The 22,919-nt window shown below is 40.6% G+C and overlaps 1 long non-coding RNA gene across 2 annotated transcripts; it reads left to right on the plus strand.

The window, feature by feature from the left end:
- The first annotated feature begins 1,796 nt into the window (after positions 1-1,796).
- Positions 1,797-16,991, plus strand: LOC103274098. 2 transcript variants are annotated; one of them, XR_505240.2, is made up of 5 exons: positions 1,797-1,830; positions 3,239-3,384; positions 13,131-13,270; positions 15,564-15,776; positions 16,093-16,991. It is a non-coding gene; the product is annotated as an uncharacterized LOC103274098 (long non-coding RNA). The 2 variants fall into 2 exon arrangements; XR_505239.2 differs by lacking the exon at positions 13,131-13,270.
- The last annotated feature ends 5,928 nt before the right edge of the window (positions 16,992-22,919 follow it).

A 22,919-nucleotide genomic window follows, 5' to 3' on the forward strand; every position in this document is an offset into this window, starting at 1 on the left:
CAGTCTGGGCGACAGAGTGAGACTCCAACTCAAAAAAAAAAAAAAAAGAATTGCTGCCACAAGGAACTGCTGGTCTAGAAATTGCTGGGGCCAGTTACAGAGATCGATTCCCTGGTACTCGCTCACTCCTGTCTCTGTGGCAGCCTTCTTGGTACCATGAGGGGAACACATTGCCAGAGCCCTAGGCACCCATTACTTCTACAGATAATGAGGGGCAGAAGCATTGTGGGCAGGGAAAACAACTCTGAGCCCAGAATGTAGGTCTATTCCAGGAGGACAGACTTCTGTTTTCCCGCTTGTAGGTAAGAGTCTGGTACTGCCAGGGGTTGGCTGGGCTCCTGGAGACTCTGGTACCATATTCAACCCCAGGATGAGTTACCACTGAGAATACACTGGGCACCAGAAGTGCCAATAACCCATGGCAATAACATCCCCTTCCCAAGGACGGATGTGATGTCCATGATGCTAAACCTGTGAATGCTTCTGGCCCTGCCATCCTGGCCAGTGACATTTGTTCATGAGCCCACTGAACAATCCTTGAAAGGGATGAACATTTGGATATTAGACTAAAGACGATATATCCTCGCCAATTGGGTGGGCTTTGGCCAATTCATTGAGGGCCTGAGTAGAATGAAAATGTAGAGGAAGGATGAACTAGAACATCGTCTTCTCCTGCCCTTGGACATCGCACCTCTGTTTCTTGGGCATTTAAACTTAAACTGATTTACACCATCAGTTTTCCTTGCACTCCGGCTTACAGATGGTGTAATTCTTGGCCTCTGAATAGCATAAACCAATTTCTATGGTAAATCTCCATATATATCCTATGAGACGTGTGCGTGTGCGTGTGCGTGTGTGTGTGTGTGTCCTTTAATTCTTCATCTATATCCTATAAGAGGATATATATAACTTGTTGGTTCTGTTTCTCTGGAGAACCTCTGGCAAACTTTTTCTGTAAAGGGGCAGATTTTAAATATCTGGGGTTTTGTGAGCCAGGCTCAACTTTGACTGATAGCGTTAAAGTAGCCATAGAGAATATGTAAGCAAACGAGCACTTATACTTATTCATCTGGACACTGGAATTTGAATTTCTTTTTTTTTTTTTGAAGTCAGATTCTCACTCTGTCACCCAGGCTGGAGGGCAGTGGCACGCTCACGGCCACCGCAGCCTTGACCTGCTGGACTCAGGCTCTTCTTCCACCTCAGCTTTCCAAGTAGCTGGAACTACAGGCTTGTGCCGCAATGCCCGGCTAATTTTTTGATTTACTGTAGAGATGAGGTCTTGCCTCCGCTTCCCAAGTGCTGGGATTGCAGTCGTGAGCCACCGCACCCAGTGGAATTTGAATTTCATATAATTTTTACATTATTAAATATTCTTCTTCTCAACCATTTAAACATGTAAAAACTGTTCTTAGGCAGGTAGGCCATACAAAAATGCAGTGGGATGGAATTGGCCTGTGGGCCACAGTTTGACAAGTTACAGTATAAAATATTATGTTTTACAAAAGATTTTTGTGTGCCTACTATACCTCACTTGTTTCTGAGATCAACCAATTGAGGTAGATAGGGCAGAAATTAATAGCTCCATTTTGCAGAGAAGGAAGAAGACTCAGAAGGACTTAACAACATTAAGATCATAGCTAATAAGAAGTAGAGATTAGTTGTAACCCTAGTCTCCAGAATTCTGCTACTCTTTTCTTTTTTTTTAGTTGGATTCTCACTCTGTCGCCCAGGCTGGAGTGCAGTGGCATGCTCATGGACGCTGGAACCTCGACCTGCTAGGCTCAGGTGATCCTTCCGCCTCAGCCTTCCAAGTAGCTGGAACAACAGGTGCACACCACCACATCTGGCTAATTTTTGTGATTTATTGTTGAGATGAGGTCTCACCAAGTTGCCCAGGCTGGTCTCGAATCCCCAGTCTCAGACAGTTCTCTCACCTTGACCTCCCAAAATGCTGGGATTACAGGCTGAGCCACCATGCCCGACCTCTGCTACTCTTTGATCATATTACGCTCCCAGGGAGACACTCGCCTTTATGACAAATTTTTTAAAAGTTAGTAGGTCTTTTTTTTTTTTTTTTTTGAGTTGGAGTCTCACTCGGTCGCCCAGACTGGAGTGCAGTGGCCACTTCCGGCCCACCGCAGCCTCGACTGCTGGGCTCCGGCGATCCTTCCGTCTCAGCCTTTCCGAGTAGCCAGAATTACAGGCATGCACTACCACACCCGGCTGATTTTTTGATTTATTGTAGAGATGAGGTCTCACTGCCTAGGCGGGTCTCGAACCTGCAGGCTCAGGCAATCCACTTACCTCAGCCTCCCAAAGGCGCCGGATTACAGGCTGAGCCACCAAGCCTGGCTTTTTTTTTTTTTTTTTAATAGAGATAGGGTCTTACTATATTGCTGAGGGCTGGTCTCAAATTCCTGACCTCAAGTGATTCTCCCAAAGTGCTGGGATTACAGGCATGAACCACCCTGCTTGGCCACTGTCTGCTCTTGGCTATATGTACCCAAGGAAGAGGCTGCTTTACACAAAGAGTAGGAGCTCTCATAAGCAGTGACTTGTCTATCCAATGCTCAGGGGTGGTTTGTATTCACTGTGAGAAAGCGAAATCCACTTCTGAAGTTCCCAGTGAAGCCCTGTGCCAGAAACTTGACCTCAAGAAACAATCCACAAAGGTTCTGACCTCCAGTGGAAGCTGCTGTGGCATCCAGCACACCCCAGCCCATGGCCACCCAGCCTCTGATTACTTCTTTATCAGTATGTGTTCCAAGAAGAAAGAAAGAAAAAAAGAGTGAATAAGCTACAAAGTATGGGTTTGTGTATCACCTGTACTATAAAACCTGCATTCCTCCCGAAGGCCCCACCTCCAGATACCATCACACTGGGGCTTAGGTTTCAACATCTGAATTTTGGAGAGAGACAAACATTCTGTCTATAATAGGTACTATTTTCAAGCATATTCTGCCTATAATAGGTACTATTTTCAAGCATACTTGGGGGAAATAGCTATCCATTCATTCGCCCATTAGCTGGTTATTTAAATTAGTTTTGAACACCCACTGTATGCCAGACCTGTGCTCTTTCAGGGATTGAAAGCCTCATGACTCCCAGAGCTCCTGAAATCCAGATTAAACATGTCCCTACCGCCTTTCTGACTGGCATTCATTATCACCTATCTCTTTTTATGCTTGGCTATTAAATACATTTCCCAAGGGGTTTTAAATATTTTTTTTCTTAGATCTCCACCTTCCTTTTAATGTGGCTCAGCAAACGGAAAGCGACAACTGCTATGTGCACCCCATGCTTCCCAGTGTGACTTCTCAGCAACTCTGCTTTTGCAATTAGTTTTCACCTCCTCAAAGAAGACGGCCTCTCTGCCCACAGGTACTATATTTGGCTGTTAGGTGTTTAATAATTAATTGCTTAGACTTACAATTTTTTCTTACTATATCTAGCAGGCATCGAATTCACTTATAAGATTGATTCAGATTCTTAAATGGCCATGCTTCTCCACCCTGAAAAAAAAACCCATAAATTTTGAACTCATGTCTACATAACATTAAAAATTTTGTTTAAAACAGAAGTATAAGGTAATCAATGTCATCCTAATAGAAACAGTATCAGAAACTCGATAGCCATGGAAGGAAAACAAAGAAGGTTGTTACAGCCCTTACACAAATGTGAAGGAAAAAAAAGAATGTGTCTGTCTCATAGCTTTTCTCATACATGCATGCCACTTCATTCCTTCTGGCTGTGCTTACTATTTTCTGTTTTGGTGGTATGCATCATGGTGTCAGGGCACACTTGTGGAAAGAAACAGGTGGGGGAGTGCCATAAATCCTTTGTTACTTATATGGCTTTTAAGTATGTAAAAAATTTACTTTTTCCATAAATTAAATTAGAAGCAAGGTTTTTCCCTCAATATCATCGCGATCAGGAGACAGGAGGCAAAAAGGTATGGTATGTGAGAACACTCTGATTTCATACTACCTAGGTTCACAGCTCCACCAATGAGAAGCTGAATAACTTAGGTCAAGACGCTTAAAATTCATAAACATCCATCTCTTCATTAATAAAATGGGAGTGCTAAGCCGGGCTTGGTGGCTCAGCCTGTCATCCTGCGCCTTTGGGAGGCTGAGGGGAGTGGATTGCCTGAGCCCGCGGGTTCGAGACCCACCTGGGCAGCGAGACCTCATCTCTACAATAAATCAAAAAATCAGCCAGGCGTGGTAGCACATGCCTGTAATTCTGGCTACTTGGAAGGCTGAGGTGGAAGGATCGCCGGAGTCCAGAAGGTCGAGGCTTGGCATATAGTAAGTGTTCAATAAAGGCTGGCTGAAATAATAGTATTTTCAGTACTACTACTCATCTTAGTAGTATTAAGAGGTTACTTAATGTAGTGGTTAGGAAAGAGGCTTTCAGTTCAAATAAACCTGATCGATATCTAACTCTTCCAGTTAGTAATTCTGGGACCTTAGGTAACTTGCTTAATTAACTTCTTTCAGCCGTGGTTTCATCATATTAAAAAGGACATAGGGTGTTGTGGAAATTAAATGGGCAATAAGTCATGTACGTTGAAAAAATAGAAATTGCTCAATAATGTTATAAATGGTGATGACAATGCTTTCTTAGTTGTAAAAGGGAGGAAGCAATTGCGTCTAGAAGTGTTAGAACCACATCAAGAGACTTAGCTGCAAGGGAGTCTGAGAAATACAGGTTTTAGCTTTTTAAACCTCGGAAGAATGAAAAAGTCATTTTAGGAGGAGGTTGTTCCAAATGTCAAACAGGCCACTGTCCATTTTTAGAGTTACAAAGCCAGAATGTTGAGAGGTTAAATAACTTACCTAAAGTCATACAGCAGTTAAAAAAAGAGGAGAGATTCCAATAAGAAAATATTACTGATTTTAAAAAATGCTGAAACATGCCTTCTGAGAGGGAGTGGTTATCTTAGCTTATCTGAAAAATAACAAGTACATAAAGACACATGGGCAACTCTTCTCACACAATTCTAGACCAGTAGAGAAGCCTAGAATCCTAAGATAAACTTAGATTGCATATGTATAGACCAGGATAGGGAGATAATTACTTACTGGTTTAAGGAGCACACAGTTTTAAGCAAGGAAAGAAGAAACCTTAGAAATTATGTAATCTAACTCTTTCATTTTATAAATGAAATTGAGGCCCTCTGTGAAGAAAGTGAGAAGGTAAAATGCTTTGTCCAAGACTAGAATCAAGCACTTAAACTTAAACACATAGTCAACAGTCTGTTAAAAGATGAATAAGAATGGAATGTATTTGCATCTCTATATCTATTTCTATGTTTGAGTATTAGTATAACTCTAGGTTTTTGTTTAAAGATTGTGTTTACATGCCAACTGAAAACTAAGAACAAAAGAATGTCAGTTATCAGAATCTTTCAAAACATCCGGATGTTTCATCTGTTATCTTATATATACAAATTATATGAGAAAGAAATTAATATTTATTAAGCACTTTCTAATTGTGAGTCACTTTTACATAAAGTGCCCCAAGTAAATTCCACAATAATCTTAAAGGGAATCTATCCATCATGGTTCAGTCCAGCACACAGAAACTATTCTCACTATCTTAAGCAGAAAGGGAATTTGGTGCCTACCAAAGTATTGAAAGGTCTAAATGACTAGGCTTTACACAACCCTCAGAAATGGCTCCTAGAATGCCACCTTAAAACCAGCTTGTCCAGGGAGCTGCTCCCTCTAATACAGTTGGATTGCCAAGGGTCCAGGAGGTGCCGTGCCTACTGCAAACTCTAAGATCGTGACATCAAGCCATGAATCTGGGTTGTGACTCCACCACCAGGACTGTTGGCCCCAGAGTTGTGCTACAGCTGGTAGATTCGTCGAGCAAAAGTTGATGACTTTCACTGCACCCCTAACTACTGTGTGTTTGCCCACTTGATTCAGTTTCAAAGTCAGTTAGTTCTCGTAGTGCTCATCTAATTGGCTGAAGTAAAGTCACACCAAGAGCTTAAGCTGCAAGGGAGCCTGGTAAACATACGTTTTTAACTTTTTTAAGCCTCTGCAGAACAGAAAGTCATATTAGGAGGAAGTTGCAACAAATGGCAAGTAGCCAATACCCATTTTTAGAATTACAAAGCCAAAATGTTGAGAGGTGGGGTAATTTGCCCACGGTCACACAGCAGTTAATAAAAGGGGAAATATTCAAATTACCATCTCCTGGCTCTAATGATGTCTATGCTTATATCGTAAACAATTTGTTGGTATCTTTGGCATAACGTTTATTTCATCAGATTGCCTATATTCATTCACCTACCTTGATTAAGAACTCCCTTAAGGAAGAGACATGTTTTGGTTGATGATTACATTCAAAGTCATACCCTTGTGTAATCTCCTCCCATAGAGATTCTGGGCTTGGCTAAATGATCTGACTTGGCCAATGAGATGTTAGCAACCTTGATAGAAGTTCAGTAAATGTTTGGACATTGAAACTTCCTAACCTCCATGTTAGGAAGTCCAAAGAGCCCAGGTGAGAATGAAAGACATAGCTAGAGAAAGGTCCAGACGCCCTATTGTCTCAACTGAGCCCAGTCCCGAAGATTTTCCAACTGAATGCAGCACTGTTGAGTGACCTTAGGTAAAAAAGCACAACAGCTGTCCCGACCAACTCACAGAATCATGAGAAATAGTACGTTGTTTTTAGTCTTTAAGTTTTGGGGTTTTTTGTTTTATAGTAATGGATAACCTTAGAAATTGTCATCTAGCGCCTTCATTAACGTGCATCCCTTATTTATTGTTTAACCATAGATTAGCATATTCATTGATTTAGTTGGGAATTATTTAATTAGCATCTACTCTATCTCGGGCACCGTGATAAGCACTAGGTGATATAATAATGGACAAGACAGAGATCCTGCTATGGAGAAAGCATCCAATAAGGGGTATGAACAGAAAGACATAGTTGTTACACTACGAGATAGGAGCTGTAAGAGGGGAAACGCTAGGTGCTATGGAAGAACCCCACAGTGGCACCTAATTCAATTTAGGGAGTGGGTGTCATCAGAAAATACCGAATACAGACCTTCAGCGCGTATTTATTTTCAGTTGTAGAAGAAAGCGAAATTCAGCAATTTGATCAATGTCTCTTAATTATTAGGACTGATATAATTTCTCCTGCACCTCTTCTGGAGACTCTATACGCAAAGCTTATTTATTTTCTTAGGTATTTTCATTTTTTTGTTTGTTTGTTTAGTTGGTTTTGTTTTGGCTGTAGTGGAAATTCATTCTCACCAGTAAGAGCTAGGGTCCTGTAGTCCAAACAGTTAGGCATGCTGCAGACATATGTTTTTGTTTTTTTTTTTTTTGAGTTGGAGCCTCACTCTGTCACCCAGGCTGGAGTGCCGTGAGTGTGTCATCGACCTGCTGGGTTCAGGCAATCCTTCCGCCTCAGCTTTCCAAGTTGAGGAACTACAGGATTGCGCTACCACACCTGGCTGATTTATTTATTTATTTATTTATTGTAGAGATGAGATCTGGCCAAGTTACCCAGGCGGGTCTCAAACCCACAGGCTCAGGCAATCCACTTACCATGGTCCTCCCAAAGTACTGGGATTACAGACTGAGCCACCGAGCCCGGCCAGCATACTTTTTAAAAACAAATTTGTCTACTTTCCCACACAGTAATTTTTTTTACTGAAAGTTAAATAGTAGTGTAATTATTAAATAATTTAAAAGTAGCTAAATTTAAATATTAAAAAATTATACTGGAGTGATACATTCACTTATGGAGTAAGACTTAAAGAAAACAAATATTAAGATATAACTTACTACCCTTCCTACTTTACTTACTACCAGTCACTGAGTCATCCAACTATTTTCTTCCCACAGGTATAGACATATGCCTCACAACATGGTCACCAACAGAGCACAGACATGATGGTGGTCCCATGAAATGATAATACTGTATTTTGACTGTACCTTTTCTCTGTGTAGATATGTTTAGATACACAAATACTTGCCATTTGTGTTTCAGTTGCCTACAGTATTCAGCGCAGTAACATGTTGTACAGGTTTGTAGCCTAGAAGCAATAGGCTATACCATATGTTCAGTTGTGCAATAGACTAGACCATCCAGGTTTGTGTAAGTACACTGTATGATGTTTTCACAATGTCAACATCGCTTTATGACACATTTCTCAGAAGGTATCCTGTTGGTAAGCAACACATGACTGTACTGGGACAAAAGTGATTTGGGCCTACGAAATGGTCACTTAGAGATGGTTCTAGGACCTCGAGGAGTCCTAAGCCTAAGTGTTACAAGATGAAAAATTAGTACATTAAGAAAAGCACAGATCATTATCACTAACGCTTATTTTAGTTAAAGTACATACTTATACATAGAAACAAGGCCAACCATCTAGAAGAAAGTCCTCAAACAAGCAGTGTAGTTTTAATTAGTTGGGTATGGAGACTAATTAATATGCAAATGAGGAGCTTACCAATATTAATCATCTGTTTTACTAGGCAGCTTTTACTAAAGAGTTTCTAACGAGTTTGCAAATTAAGTTTCTTTGACATTAAAAATCAGCTAAATGCCTGTCTGAGAATAATCTCTTCTAACTCAAGGGCGGGAAGGGGGAATTTTTTTTTGGATGAAAAACAGCAGTGTTTAAAACCAATTCCCATGTTGGCAAGCACCGTGCAAGAGTTCTGTAGCAACCCATTCCAGCCTCTAATTGAAACCATTTCAGCAAGAGAGATACCAGAAAACAGTTGGAACAAGGACAGATATGAGTCGTCATGATTTAAAGAGATACGACCTAGAAAGTTACATCAAAAAACTTGCGTAAATTATTGACTGGCATTGCTAAAGCACAAAACAGTTTACAAATATATTTTACTTCCATTTTGTGGCCTTTACCATATCCCTATGGTTCTCTTTTCTTGGAAATGTTGAAGACTGGGTTGGATTCTAACTTATCAAGGATGATTTGAAGTATGAGTGGATTGCAAGGTTTTGTTGTGGTCATTTTAGTTTGAGGATTTATTTTCATTCAAGTTTGCAAAAAAGTGTATAGACTTGAGTTCAATTGTGTTTATCATTTTCACTGTCGATTTCATTATCATGCCATTCAGCTATTAGTACAAAGCTGTACGATATAAATTCATATAATACCATGGAGTTCCCTACCTCCAGGAAGAACGTCAGCAAGAAAGTCTTGCTGAGAAGACAATAGGTTGCACATCTTCTCTGCTCCAATAATTGAAATACACAGGTGCCCTTAAAAATAGTTTCTTTCTCGTTTTTATGGAGATACAAAGGAAACTTTGGAGATGATACTCTTTTCAATCAGCTCACAATCCATGTATCTTCTCAAACTTTGCACCTCTTCTTTCCTCCTCCTTTTCCATACCTATCAGCTGAAAGTTACCATAATTCAGGCTAGACAAATTTCTTACCAGGGATCTCTTTATGTATTCATTAATTTGTTCAATAAATATTTACTGATAAAGTTGAACCAAGGTGCTGAGTACCTCCTACCATATCAAGGACTTGGGGGATGTACATATGTATAATTAGAAGTTTTGAGAGACTTGAAGTCTATCAAGAAAATAAAACATGAGCCCAATAAGTCCACTTAGAAGAATTATGTGACTAAAGCAATGAGAGTCATATATCTCATGTACTTGCTAGAGATAGATGCTTTTGAGCAATCTTGTGAAAACATCCTGCCTCAATCTCTTTCTTAATATAGCAAAAAGAGTCCTAGTGAGACACTTTAGAGAACAGGATATGACTGATGATTTATTACTTTTCAGTTTCTACAAGTTTAAAGTGGTCAATGCGACCAGAACTGGAGAATGTACCCATCTTTCCCATCTTAGGGAGAGACCTTTGTTTAATCTGTGGATATGTTTACTTGTTGACTGTCAATGACGATGAGCCAATGGCATTCACTTAAAATATTCAGTCTGGGAGCTCTGGACTATACTTTTCAGTCTCTGCTATAATTCTTTCTTGTCTGAAGCCTTGTTTCTTTACATTCTATATTAAATGTCCTGGCTGGTAGAAAACACCACTAGGTTCAGATTCATTGAAATTCATGGCAAAAAAGAAACTCCTTCATCAAAGGCACAAGATAGATTTTGCAAAGAAATAAAGGCCAGAAAATTAATCCAAACGCGCTTCGTTTTGGGCTTCTGTACAAGCACGTCTTGGCGGCGGGTCTGGACTCGAGGTTCTGGGAGTTGCAGGAGTGGAAAATGGAAATGGCTCATCTGCACCTGCCCTTTCTCTAGAGATTTGGCTCAGCTTCTCCCATGACACACTGAGAAAGACGTCTGCAGGCCACCCCCTCCCTGATGCCTGGCCCCAGCAGGCTAGTTCCACAAGTCACTGTCACTGAAACTATAAGTGGTGTATTACAAATAGCTGTGTGGTGGGATAGAGAATATATTTCTGTGGCATGTATGAGTTCCAGTCTTTTGATCTAGAACAGTGCTATCCAATAGAACATTCTGCAGTGACAAAAATGTGCTATAAATCTGTTTTGTCCAGTTCAGTGACCTCTAACCACATATGGCTACTGAAGACTTAAAATGTAGAACTGACGTTTTAATTTAAGTAGCCACATAGGTTTAGTAACTACCATAATGTACAATACAGCCCTGGAAAGTCACTTCATTGTTTTGGACCCCATAAATGAAAATGAATAAATGAACACCTTATGATAATGACACAGTTTTGACTTAGGAGCATAAACTAATTCTATGAATTTTGACATAAACTAATTCTATGAATTTTGACATAAATAGAGCGACAGAATAGTCAACCCTTTGCTGTTGATGAAAAGGTAAGGCTTTTACCGCAGTTGTCTAGATTGATTGTGTAACTGACCAACTGCTGCTCACTTTGATTTTTTTCCATTTATTGTACATCTTTGCACCCCACAGCTAGCCATAGACAGGCATGATTAAAATTTACTAGTCTTCCATCTTAGAAGCAACATAAAGACATAATAGGACCTTCTAATTGGGACAAAAATAAAATAAAAAGATAAATAAAGAAAATACAAATAATAATATTGATAGCTTCTAGGTCATTAATTCCAAATGCTATTTGGATCAGACTTCTGAACCACTTAGTGTCATGTCTACACTGGAGTTCAATTTGTCATTATTTGAAAATTCTGGAATCAAGTACTATAAATTATGTGTTCTAATAAGAAATAAAGGCAATCATCTCTGGAGTGTATGGTAATATATAAGACTAAGCACAGCTAATACAAAATAGCACATAACTCAGAAATTTTTATTTTAGGTTTTGTGATGTCTTCAAATTTAGTGTACAGCTCATGTCTGGGAGGAAATGTTTCCAGTGTCTGCAACATAATTAGAAGCAACCAGAGACTTAATCTGATTATTTTATTTATTAAGTCTCACTCTGTTGCTCAGGCTGAAGTGCTGTGGCATGCTCATGGCCACTGCAGCCTCGACCTGCTGGGCTCAGGCAATCCTTCCCCTTAACCCTCCAAAAAGCTAGAACCACAGGCGCATGCCACCATGCACAGCTAATTTCTTGATTTATTGAAGAGACGAGGTCTAACTTAATTGCCCAGGCTGGTCTCGAACCCCTGGATCAGGCAATCCTCTCCCCTCGGCCTCCCAAAGTACTGGGATTACAGGCATGAGCCACCGTGCCCGGCAATCTGTCTGATTCTAACGAATAGGCAGTGAGCTTTCCTGAGTTGCTGGATGTGCACTTCTGAGTCCCCTTCACTCACCGGTCTATGGTGATCAGCACAGACATATACAATCGACTACAATTTTGTCACTTTTAAATCTGCATCATTGGGTTGATGCCACATCCACAAAATGATTGGTTTAGATAAGACTACAAGATAGGCTTTTTAGGTAACCAGGGCCTTCATCCAAATTCTAGGGCTAGGCTTGAGAGCACCTGCTCCTCTGGTTGCATTAATGGCACTCCTGGAAAAATCGACCCACTTGTTTATACAGCTTGTCTTACTTCATAGGATTCTTGTGAGAATCAAATGAGATCCCGGGAGAGTTAGACTACCGTGGTAGAAAGAGCAGTCAGATGATCAAAAATACCTGTATTCTAATTTAGAGACATTACTTAATGTCTTTGAGTTTTAGCTATTTAATGTGCAGAATGAGGGTAGGAATGTCTGCTCTATGTATCTCACAGAGTTTCTGAAAGGATTACACCAAACGCTCTACGTGAACACATTTTTTTAGTTTCAAGCCTGTTACAAACACAGAGATTTCCGGTCACTGACAGTCTTCTAGATGAAATTCATTTACTTTCATCTAGTTCCTTAATCACCAGTTGCACATACATGCACAATGATTGGCCGGAATTAGTGGCGTGGTCTGTGAAGGTGAAATTGAGTGAAACAAGAAGAACCATAAAAGGCCCCCAATCCGTGGCCTTGACTTCATTAAGCAAGTGCAGTATTCATTTATGTGATCCATCTTCAGTCAGATGCAGACTCCTGACCTTTTGCCAGCTTAGCCCTGCTGTCAGCAGCTGGGGGCCCTGCCAAAGGGCTGGAGAGGGAGCCCCAGGTTGCCACATTGCCGATTAGCTCAGGGATATTCAAGAGGGACTGTAAAATGCACCCTTGTCTTGTGTGATTTTATTTCAAAAAGCAAAAAAGATCTCCCCGATAGTGAGTATTTTGCTCTAATAAGAGTTGTAGGATTGATTAGGTTCAAACTGTTAGGTTAGTGAAGCAGCATGGAAAATGCTTCTTGATTCTTTGGAAACTTAAATCATAACTACAAAAGCAAGAAAAGAATGGGAGGTAGGGTGGGTTAAACTGTTCGTTAGTTAATATTCTCAAGATAATGGACACAAAATGTTTGTCTTTTGAAAAGTTAATATTTATTGAGAGTTTCTCTGCAGTGGGCAAGCAATAAACTTTAATGATTATTGTTAAAACATTCTTTGGATAACATGTTTTTCTGTAAATCTTGAGTGGGCGATGGAAGCTTCTGCCATTTTCATTCCTTTGTTAATGTCTTTATGAATGCAATTAACACTTCATTCACGCTTCTTTGTTTCTGGATCCCATTAGGATGTGGTTTATGCCAGTTTCTCTCTCCCAGGAGACAGCCCGCATCACACAACATTTCACTCAGCTGTGTGGCTGAGCACTGACAAACTCAATTTACAAAAGGCAAGAGTGAGTTGACACCATGCTGTGGCAGTTGTCCTGATGGGAGGAAACGACTCATTTCATTCCAAGGTAGAACCCACCTTCTCAGAGAAGCGTGCTTGTGCACAGGAGTATTGAAGGCAAGGACGTAAAAGAAAGCCTCTTGGCTGACACAAAGCAAAATCCCAATTTGGTTCCTGGTCTTAAAAAGGAAAACCAGAGATCGCCCTGTAGACACAACAGGCTGCTACTATCTTTATCACACATTTAGTGAGGGCTAACGAGGTACAAGGTACAGGAGGAGCGCAGAAGCAGGGGACACAGTCTGTTTCCTCTGGAGCTGACACTTCAGAGAACAGCGAGAGCTGAACGTAACAAATATGTAAGCTAAGGTACAAGGTGGCACATTTTAAGGCCCAAATGAGTGGAGACCAAAAGAACATTAGGAGTTGAGAATTCTGTGTCGTGGGAAGCTTGAGGAAAGCTATTCTGGGGTGGTGGGAATTAAAAGCAGTTCCCCTGGCCATGCAATGACCACGATCACCCATAAAGAGGTAAAAAGTAGCAGGAATTGCAGACAGGGAAGGAGAGGCAGGCATTAGCAAAGATGCAGAGGTACAAAATGAATAAGAGGGTTCGTGTTCATGATAAATTATTTTCCCTTTATATTAAAGTCTCTCCTCCCACTGATGGCATCATTTCTATCTCAAATATCAATGTGCTATTTGCTTAACAACCAAAAGCACTGCAGATGAATATATCTGAATCTTACTAAGAATCTGTACAGAAGACAATGCAGACAGTCCGAAGGGAAGTCAGAGACAAAGGAAGGAAGAAAGCATTGCCCATGGCTTGGGTTGTTTTTTCTTTCGATGGAAAAAAAAACTTATAGACTTTGCACCTGGGCTTTAATTTTAAGTTTGGTTTTCTCTGACAAATACAAAAAAGAGCAGAATTTCTCATAAGCATTATAAGCAGAACATATTACCAGGAAGGACGGAAAGCGGTCTATTGCCCAAGTCATCTGTGCCTAATATTAAAGGTGTGTGAATAGGTCAGAGTCGGGTAGTATTTTCCTTTGCGGTTTTGACATTATTTAATGGTATGATGATTGGTGGTTTTCTTGTCTCTGAGTTTCTCCAAAACTCTAGCCTTCTTTCCATTAAGTTATATAGCCTTAGTACCAGGATCTTTCTCATGTCTCTTTCAACCAGATCTAGGCTGTCAAGGCCATCATATTCTATTATAATAATGCTGGGTGTATCTCTGCCAGAATGATCAGCCCCTAGGCATTAAAGCATTACGGACCACAGGCATGCCATGGCATCTTTTGCATTAAGAATAACGATTATTTTGTGTACATTTGATCATATGTGGCTGCACTTAGTAGGAAACATGGCTTCTTGTATTACAAATAATTGTTGGCCAGAGAACAACTAACATGAACATTAACACTGATCCTAGTGAAGGTTAAAGTTTGATAATTTAATGAGGTAATTTAATTTGCCTCCTCTTAAGCAAATAGTTGTCAACTGTCAGTTTTAGAACTATGCTATGATTTATTGGAAAAATAGCAACTCATTAGAATGACTAAATTAATTCCCAAACATTAAAAAGGGGAGAAAAAGGTGATGGTCTGTATGTAGTGGGGAGTGGTATGGTTTCGAGGTTCAAAAAAACCCCAATGCTTTGCTTCTGTCCTTGTGTGTTTTTTTAAATAGAAAAAAGCCACTCTGCATTCTCTGGCCCCAAGCCACTAGGTAGCTGTGTAAAACATACACAGGGTCTGTGTTTTGCTGCATTTGAGAAAGATGTAAATGTGTAAATATGATGGAAGAGGTTTTATTTCCTTTTCCCCTCTCAGGAATGGTCTGACAGCCCCAGGCTGGAGAATGTGTCTCTCCCAAGTACTCTGTCACCCTGGTAACCATGGAGACCATGACGATCGATTAGATGCCATCTGATCTCAACCTCATAAAAAAAAAGGCAGCAGATGGCAACCAGGCCACTAGACCTGTCTCAAGAGAGACGGAGAGGAAGAGAGAGAAAGGAAGGGAAGGAGGGAGAAAGAGGAGGAGGTGGGGGTGGGTTGGCGCAGGGGAAAGAGAGCACAGAAGCTGCTCTGAAAACAAAAACTGAGAAGAGAGTGAAAATGGAAACAGAAAACAAGGAAAGCAGTGGGAAAAAACAAAACTAAAACCCAACTATGCAATAGACCTCGGTAGTGAGTTATAGGAAGACAACTCAATAAAGAAAGCAAATCAACTGTCTCCTGACTTCCCACATGTGGGTACAAATCTTAGATGGTAATACAGAATGTTACAGAGCCCAGGCCCAAGGCTTCTTTGAGGGACATTCACAATGTTGTCCTTGTGGCTTGCAGAATCAGTTGGAATTTGATGCATCTGAAAAGGAATTCTGAGACCTGGTTCTCAGAATGAATGTCCCTGATCAGATGAGACCTTTCAGAGAACTGGATGCCTCCATACCTGATGTGATTGTCAATCCATCCCCAGCAGTGTTCTAGTTACTCCTTAAAGGAAGAAGTGATAACCAGGTGGGGCGATACTCCAAGGCGAAAAGAAGACAAGAGCAGGTAAGCCAGTGCTAGCAATGTAGGAGTCTTAGCCAGCGTAACGTAATGGCTAATGTTTCTGACGTGTCAGACACTGTGCTAAGACACTGCTTATAGAAAATTTAATTTAATCCCTTAACAATGCCATAAAGTGGGTGCACTTCATATTCCCATTTACAGACAGAACCTACTTCTTAGAGACGTTAACTATCTTAGCATCAACCCAGATAGAATGCAATTTGTATGCATGGAATGACTTACTTGTGTAAGGAGTTGTCTTGATCACTCTTTTTCTTCCTTTTTTTTTTTCCCCCCCGCCTTTTATATTTTATATCAGACTTCTGCAAACTGCAAAATAGGACCTGTACAATGGAGAAAATTGTTTAAAACAAGAGAAAGAAAGGAAGAACTAACTACAATCTTCTTAGAGATAAGCACGATAAGCGTGTGGATTGCCTGCTGCACAGCATTACATAGATAATGAAATATATGTATAATATATGATAAATATATATAATAAAACACATATGTATTTAAAGCAAATGTATTACATCTTAAAAAACATTTCATTAACTGACCTTTTTGGAATATTATATTATGAACAACTTTCTATGTTTTTGACCATTCTTCACTTTCATCTTAGCTATACAGTGTCCTACTGTTCGAATGTATCATAATTTATTTAACTACTTCCTTGTTATTGTATTTTATTTCCAGATATTTCCTGCTATAAATGATGCTGTGGTGATTATTCTTGTGTGTAAACCTTTTCTGTACTCCTCTGATTTTTTTCTTTAGGATAAAAACATCATTGCTAAATCAAAGGGTATGTTTCCTTGAAACTTTTAAGTTGAGGTATACTGATTTACAATCAAGTGAATAAATCTTGTGTACAGCTAGTTGAATTCGACATACATAACTGTATAACTACCAACCGGATGAATGTATTAAACATTTGCAGTACCCCAGAATGCTCTTCATGCTCCTTCCCAGTCAATATCTAACCCAGGTTCTTAAACGTCATACACATGAAATCATTGAGTGTGTGTTCTTTTGTTTGTGGCTTCTTTCTTTCAGCAAAGTGTGAGTTCCATCCATGCGGTGATGTATAACCATAGTTATTCTTTTAATTGCTGCATAGTATCCTATTTTAAAATATGCTACATTTTATTGATTCATTTTATTTTGATGGAAACGTAAGCTACTATGAATAAAATTGCTGTGATTATTCTTGTACGTGTCTTTTGCAGGGCATCTTTAAAAAATGTAAACTAGGAGTGGAATTACTGAGTCATAGATTAGGCATACTTTTAGCTTTAAATGCAGGATAAACATTTTTAAAGGGTTTTATTTTTTTTTTGTGGGGTGTGGTATCTACTTTTTTTTTTTTTTTTGAGTCGGAGTCTCACTCTGTTGCCCAGACTGGAGTGCAGTGGCCACTCCCGGCCACCGCAGCCTTGACCTGCTGGGCTCTGGTGATCTTTCTGCCTCCGCCTTCCGAGTAGCCGGAATTACAGGCACGCACTACCACGCCCGGCTAGTTTTTTGATTTATTGTAGAGATGAGGTCTCGCCTGCCCAGGCGGGTCTTGAACCCGCGGGCTCAGGCAATCCACTCACCTCAGCCTCCCAAAGGCGCGGGATTACAGGCTAAGCCACTGAGCCCGGCTTGGTATCTACTTTTAAATTGGTCTCCAAACCAGCTGTACCAATTTGAACCCTAACTATCCAATGCTATATGAGTGTACTTCTTCCCGTCTCTCCTTACCAACAGCAGGTGGGCATTCTTATTCGTCTTAATCTTTGCCAAAAGTCTGATGTATTTAATGACTGGGGACATTAAAGAATTCTTGCTGTATTACCAGACATTCTTTTTCTTCTTTCATAAATTACCCCTACACGTCATCACCCCATTAGATATCAGCTTTAGGGTAAGGCCAAAAAGTGAAATATACTCCATATAGTCTGCACAAATCACTGGCATTGTTAGAAAAATGCATTTGTATGTGTGACCCCCAAATTTGCATTTTTTCCAGAAATTGACAGCCTGCTCTGTATATTCCAGCATGAAGCTAACATTAACAGAACACCTATTACTGAGCACATTTACTCTTGAAAACATTTAATTCTTATAGCTTCTTTCAGTTGCAGAAACACAACTGCACAACACTCTAAAAGACATTTAATATTCGGCCTATTTTTACAAGTGTAGAAATCGGGGCTCACATGGCTTACGGTCACAAAAGTAAGTGGTAGGACTGAATCCCAAGACACTCCAAGTCAAAAGGAAATGTGTTTTTCTTGTTGTTTCCCCGCCCTCCCCCCAACCCCAGATGCTATTGCTAGTTCATTGCTATGCTCTGAATATTTTTGTCCCCGTAAAATTCATTTGTTGAAATTCTCACCCCTTCCACCAAGATGATGTTATGGAGGGGTGTACCCTTGGAAAGTGATTAGGTCATGAGGCCAGAGCCCTCATGAACAGAAAGAGTGCCCTTATAAAAACTGCCCAAAAAAGCTTCCTCACCTATTCATGTGAAGACACAGTGAGAAGCCACCATCTATGAACGACAAAATTTGCCCTTACCAGACACCGAATCTGCTGGCACCTTGATCTTGGACTTCGCAGCCTCCAGAACAGTCCAGGAATGCATTACTTTTTTTCTTCTTCTTTTTTTTTTTTTTTTTGAGTTGGAGTCTCATCTCACTCTGTCACCCAGACTGGAGTGCAGTGGCCACTCCCAGCCACCGCAGCCTTGACCAGCCGGGCTCCAGCGATCCTTCCGCCTCAGCCTTCCAAGTAGCCAGAATTACAGGCACGCGCTACCACGCCCGGCTAATTTTTTGATTTATTGTAGAGATGAGGTCTCGCCAAGTTGCCCAGGCGGGTCGCAAACCCGCCGGCTCAGGCAGTCCACTCACCTCAGCTTCCCAAAGTGCGGGATTATGGGATGAGCCACCGAGCCCGACTGGGAATGCATTTCTATTGTTTGTGAGTGACCCAGTTTATGGCATTTTGTTAGCAGCCTGATTAGACTAAGATAGTAGTGATCCTCATTTTTTTTCACTTTATGAACCCAAGGAGAGCTTCTGAATTCCAGAACCCTATTCCATTCTATTTTCTTTTCTATTCTATTCTATTCTATTCTATTCTATTCTATTCTATTCTATTCTATTCTATTCCATTCCATTCCATTCCATTCCATTCCATTCCATTCTATTCTTTATTGCCCAGACTGAAGTACAGTGGCATGCTCACAGCTCACTGCAGCCTCAACCTCCTGAGTTCAGGCAATCCTTCTGCCTCAGCCTCCCAAGTAGGTGGGACTATAGGCATACGCCTCTACACTGGTTAAGTTTTTTATTTTTTGTAAAGATGAGGACTTGCTATGTTGTCTATGTTGGTTTTGAACTACTGGGCTCAAGCAATTCTCTCTCTCCTTGGCCTTCCAAAGTGCTGAGATTACAGGTGTGAACCAGCGGGTCTAGCCAGAACCCTATTCTTTTTTTTTTTTTTTTTTTTGAGTTGGAGTCTCACTCTGTCACCCAGACTGGAGTGTGGTGGCCGGCAGCCTCGACCTGCTGGGCTCCGGCGATCCTTCCGCCTCAGTCTTCAAGTAACTGGAACTACAGGTGCGCGCTACCACGCCCGGCTGATTTTTGATTTATCGTAGAGATGAAGTCTCGCCAAGTTGCTCAGGTGGGTCTCGAACCCGCGGGCTCAGGCAATCCACTCACCTCAGCCTCCCAAAGGCACGGGATTACAGGCTGAGCCACCGAGCCCAGCTCAGAATCCTATTCTTAACTCCCTTCAATCCATAATACACATTTACCATTCTACTACCAAAATCCAAATGAGCATTAGGATCTCTGAGCTACTGGGAAAAGATTGAGAATATGAAAAATTCATTTTAGTTCATTTCACCTATTTCAGAAATTTTTCTTCAGTTGGTGTTTTCATGTGTGTGGTGTGCTTTAAAATCTGAGTAATGGTTTAATAAACTCGGAATGAGGCGAATCCAGAATCTTTTCCTCTTAATAAACACTGCTTTTGAGATCTGAATCTTACATAATTTTAGAGGCTTTTTAAAATAAAAAGACAAGATTATTTATACAAAATTATGTTTGAGTGAATGTTGGTTTAAAGTGAAAATACAAATTGCTACAAATTACACCTTTTAAAAATATTTGCTGGGCTCGGTGGCTCAGCCTATAATCCCGCTCTTTGGGAGGCCGAGGTGAGTGAATTCCCTGAACCCACGGGTTCGAGACCCACCCAGGCAACTTGGTGAGACCTCATCTCTACAGTAAATCAAAAAAATTAGCCAGGCATGGTAGCGTGTGCCTGTAGTTCCAGCTACTTGGAAGGCTGAGGCAGGAGGATCATCAGACTCCACTGCACTCCAGTCTGAGTGAGACTCCAACTCAAAAAATAAATAAATAAATAAATAAATAATATTTAAATGCCACAAGCATTTAAATGCCACAATTTTTAGAAAACCACAATGTTTTTATTACTTAATTATTATTATTGTTATTTGGCTCTATACTCTTGGGTATATGACAAAGATTTTGTAGCATTTTCTCTCTAGAGAGTGCATAGAAAGATAATCTCTCCTGTAGCATGGCTGATCAAGTTTGGTTTTTATTGATAATTTAGAAAAGTTTCTGTGAGCTTCTTAACTCATTATTGGTACTATCACATAAATGTTTAGGACTATAGTCAGTTTGGGGAAATTTCCATATAATTTTTGTTATATATGAAATCTAAGATTTTTAGAGTATTTCCAGTTTTTTGTTGCATGCCTTAAATATGCTTTGAATCAATGGCACACACTAATAATTAATGTGTTGTCATTCTCCTCCTTATTGTGGTGTATTATGAATTATATATCTTTGTCAATAAATATTCCTGTCAAATTATTAAAAATTTAAAGAAGTTTTCAAATATGTTCCTATAACTCACTCATTTTTTATTGAATCATTAATTAATATAAAAACCTATTTATTATTTCTATTAGCAGTTTATTTCTTTCTTTTAACTATTTACTAATTTTATAATTACCTGTATTTTGGGTACAGTTTATTCCTGGATGTCTGAATAATTTCTGTTGACTTCATATGCAAATCTAAGAGAAAGAATTTTATTGTCTAGTACAAAAACACAGTCGTATACACTGACTGCATCTGCATGCGTATTCCCAATAGGAAAGAGCTCCATTTTGACTAGATGTCATTGAAAATTAAACCCTCAAGCCGGGCTCGGTGGCTCAGCCTGTAATCCCGCGCCTTGGGAGGCTGAGGTGAGTGGATGGCCTGAGCCCGCGGGTTCGAGACCCACCTGGGCAACTTGGCGAGACCTCATCTCTACAATAAGTCAAAAATCAGCCGGGCGTGGTAGCGCGCGCCTGTAGTTCCAGCTACTTGGAAGGCTGAGGCGGAAGGATCGCCGGAGCCCAGCAGGTCGAGGCTGCAGTGGCCGGGAGAGGCCACTGCACACCAGTCTGGGCAACAGAGTGAGACTCCGACTCAAAAAAAAAAAAAAGAAAAGAAAATTAAACCCTCTGTTAGAATTGATTGGAAAGAATTTTCCACAGACTAGCTTCTGGTTCCATTCATTTCAAACCTTGCACCTCCTCCACTAGGATCTTAGAAATATATACACAACCTGCAGATCTTCCACTTTGTGTCAGTGACACCAGGTGAGTTTCCACAGTAAGCTGCTGGAATCTTCCTGAAAGCTGCTCCTACAACAGAAAAGATAGAAATAATTATATATACAAGTGACTGGGAATCACATAAATGCATCCTACTAAACCCAAATGAATGTATTGCCAACTCTACTTGCTTCGGCCGGTCCCCCCAAATGCCTACAGCCCCTCTGATGCCACCCAATATAAGAAGTTAGAGTAAGGACAGCAGTCTGACCTATTGTGACCAAAATATTCCACTCCTACACGTTTTACCAAAACATATGGCAAGTGAAAGCGTTGCTAGTGTTCCTTCTATGAAACTGAGGGGAACCGAAACTTCAACTTCATCCGCTTCACGACAAATCCACCTCTGGAGTTTGGGGTGCGGATTGACATTTGGAGGAAAAGATAAGGGTGGGCCAGTGGAGAGTGAAGGTGCAATGTGGTTCTACTACCTGTTTCCAATATTGTCTGATTCTTTGACCTTGGGATGTCAGAGAGAGTCTTCCAACTCCCTGACATGGGATCTAGTGTGAGAACTCAATCAGGGCCGATCCTAGACTAAATGAAGTAAGAAAAAAAGTCTCCTGTCTCATCTTTTGTCCATTTTCTTGCCCCTTTGACTTCTCCTTGGTCCATTGTTCCTTTTATCTCTTTTACTCATGTAGTGCCCTCTGGAGATTATCTTCCTTCCTATAAAAATTTGTTTTGGAAGCTGGGCTCGGTGGCTCAGCCTGTAATCCCGCGCCTTTGGGAGGCTGAGGTGGGTGGATTGCCTGAGCCCATGGGTTCGAGACCCGCCTGGGCAGACGAGACCTCATCTCTACAATAAATCAAAAATCAGCTGGGCGTGGTAGTGCACACCTGTAGTTCCAGTTACTCGGAAGGCTGAGGCGGAAGGATCGCCGGAGCCCAGCAGGGCGAGGCTGCGGTGGCCGGGAGCGGCCACTGCACTCCAGTCTGGGTGACAGAGTGAGACTCCGACTCAAAAATAAAATAAAATAAAAGTTTGTTTTGGTAAGGACTCAGATATCTGCCATTCATTCACTCGTTCACAAAAGTTTATTTTGCATATACTATAGATTAGGCACGATTTTAGTTATTGGGGATGAAGCAGTAAACAAGATAAAAACATCTCTGCCTCACAAAGGTAATAATCTAGAGCCGCTGAGATAGGAAGTAAACTAATGCCTACTTTAGCATGGCCAAGTTTTTAGTACCATATCAGTGCGTCTATGGAAATATACATTTGAGGTCGTTTATCTCTTGTTGTTAAAGGACTGTCTTTATCCCTGAATTAACGTAATTTCAAACATCAGGGATTTAGGGAAGGAATATTTTCCCAATTCTTTGAAGGCTTCCGTTTTTATTTATGCACCAAACTGGTCTTGACTTCCACAAATTAGACTGGCCATCCTCCAGCCCATGCCCTTCCATTTCAAACAGCATTGTTATTGGCAGAGCTTCTAGAA

The sequence above is a fragment of the Carlito syrichta genome, unplaced genomic scaffold (assembly GCF_000164805.1).
Source record: "Carlito syrichta isolate Samal-C Ts95f unplaced genomic scaffold, Tarsius_syrichta-2.0.1 Scaffold314375, whole genome shotgun sequence".
NCBI lineage: Eukaryota > Metazoa > Chordata > Mammalia > Primates > Tarsiidae > Carlito > Carlito syrichta.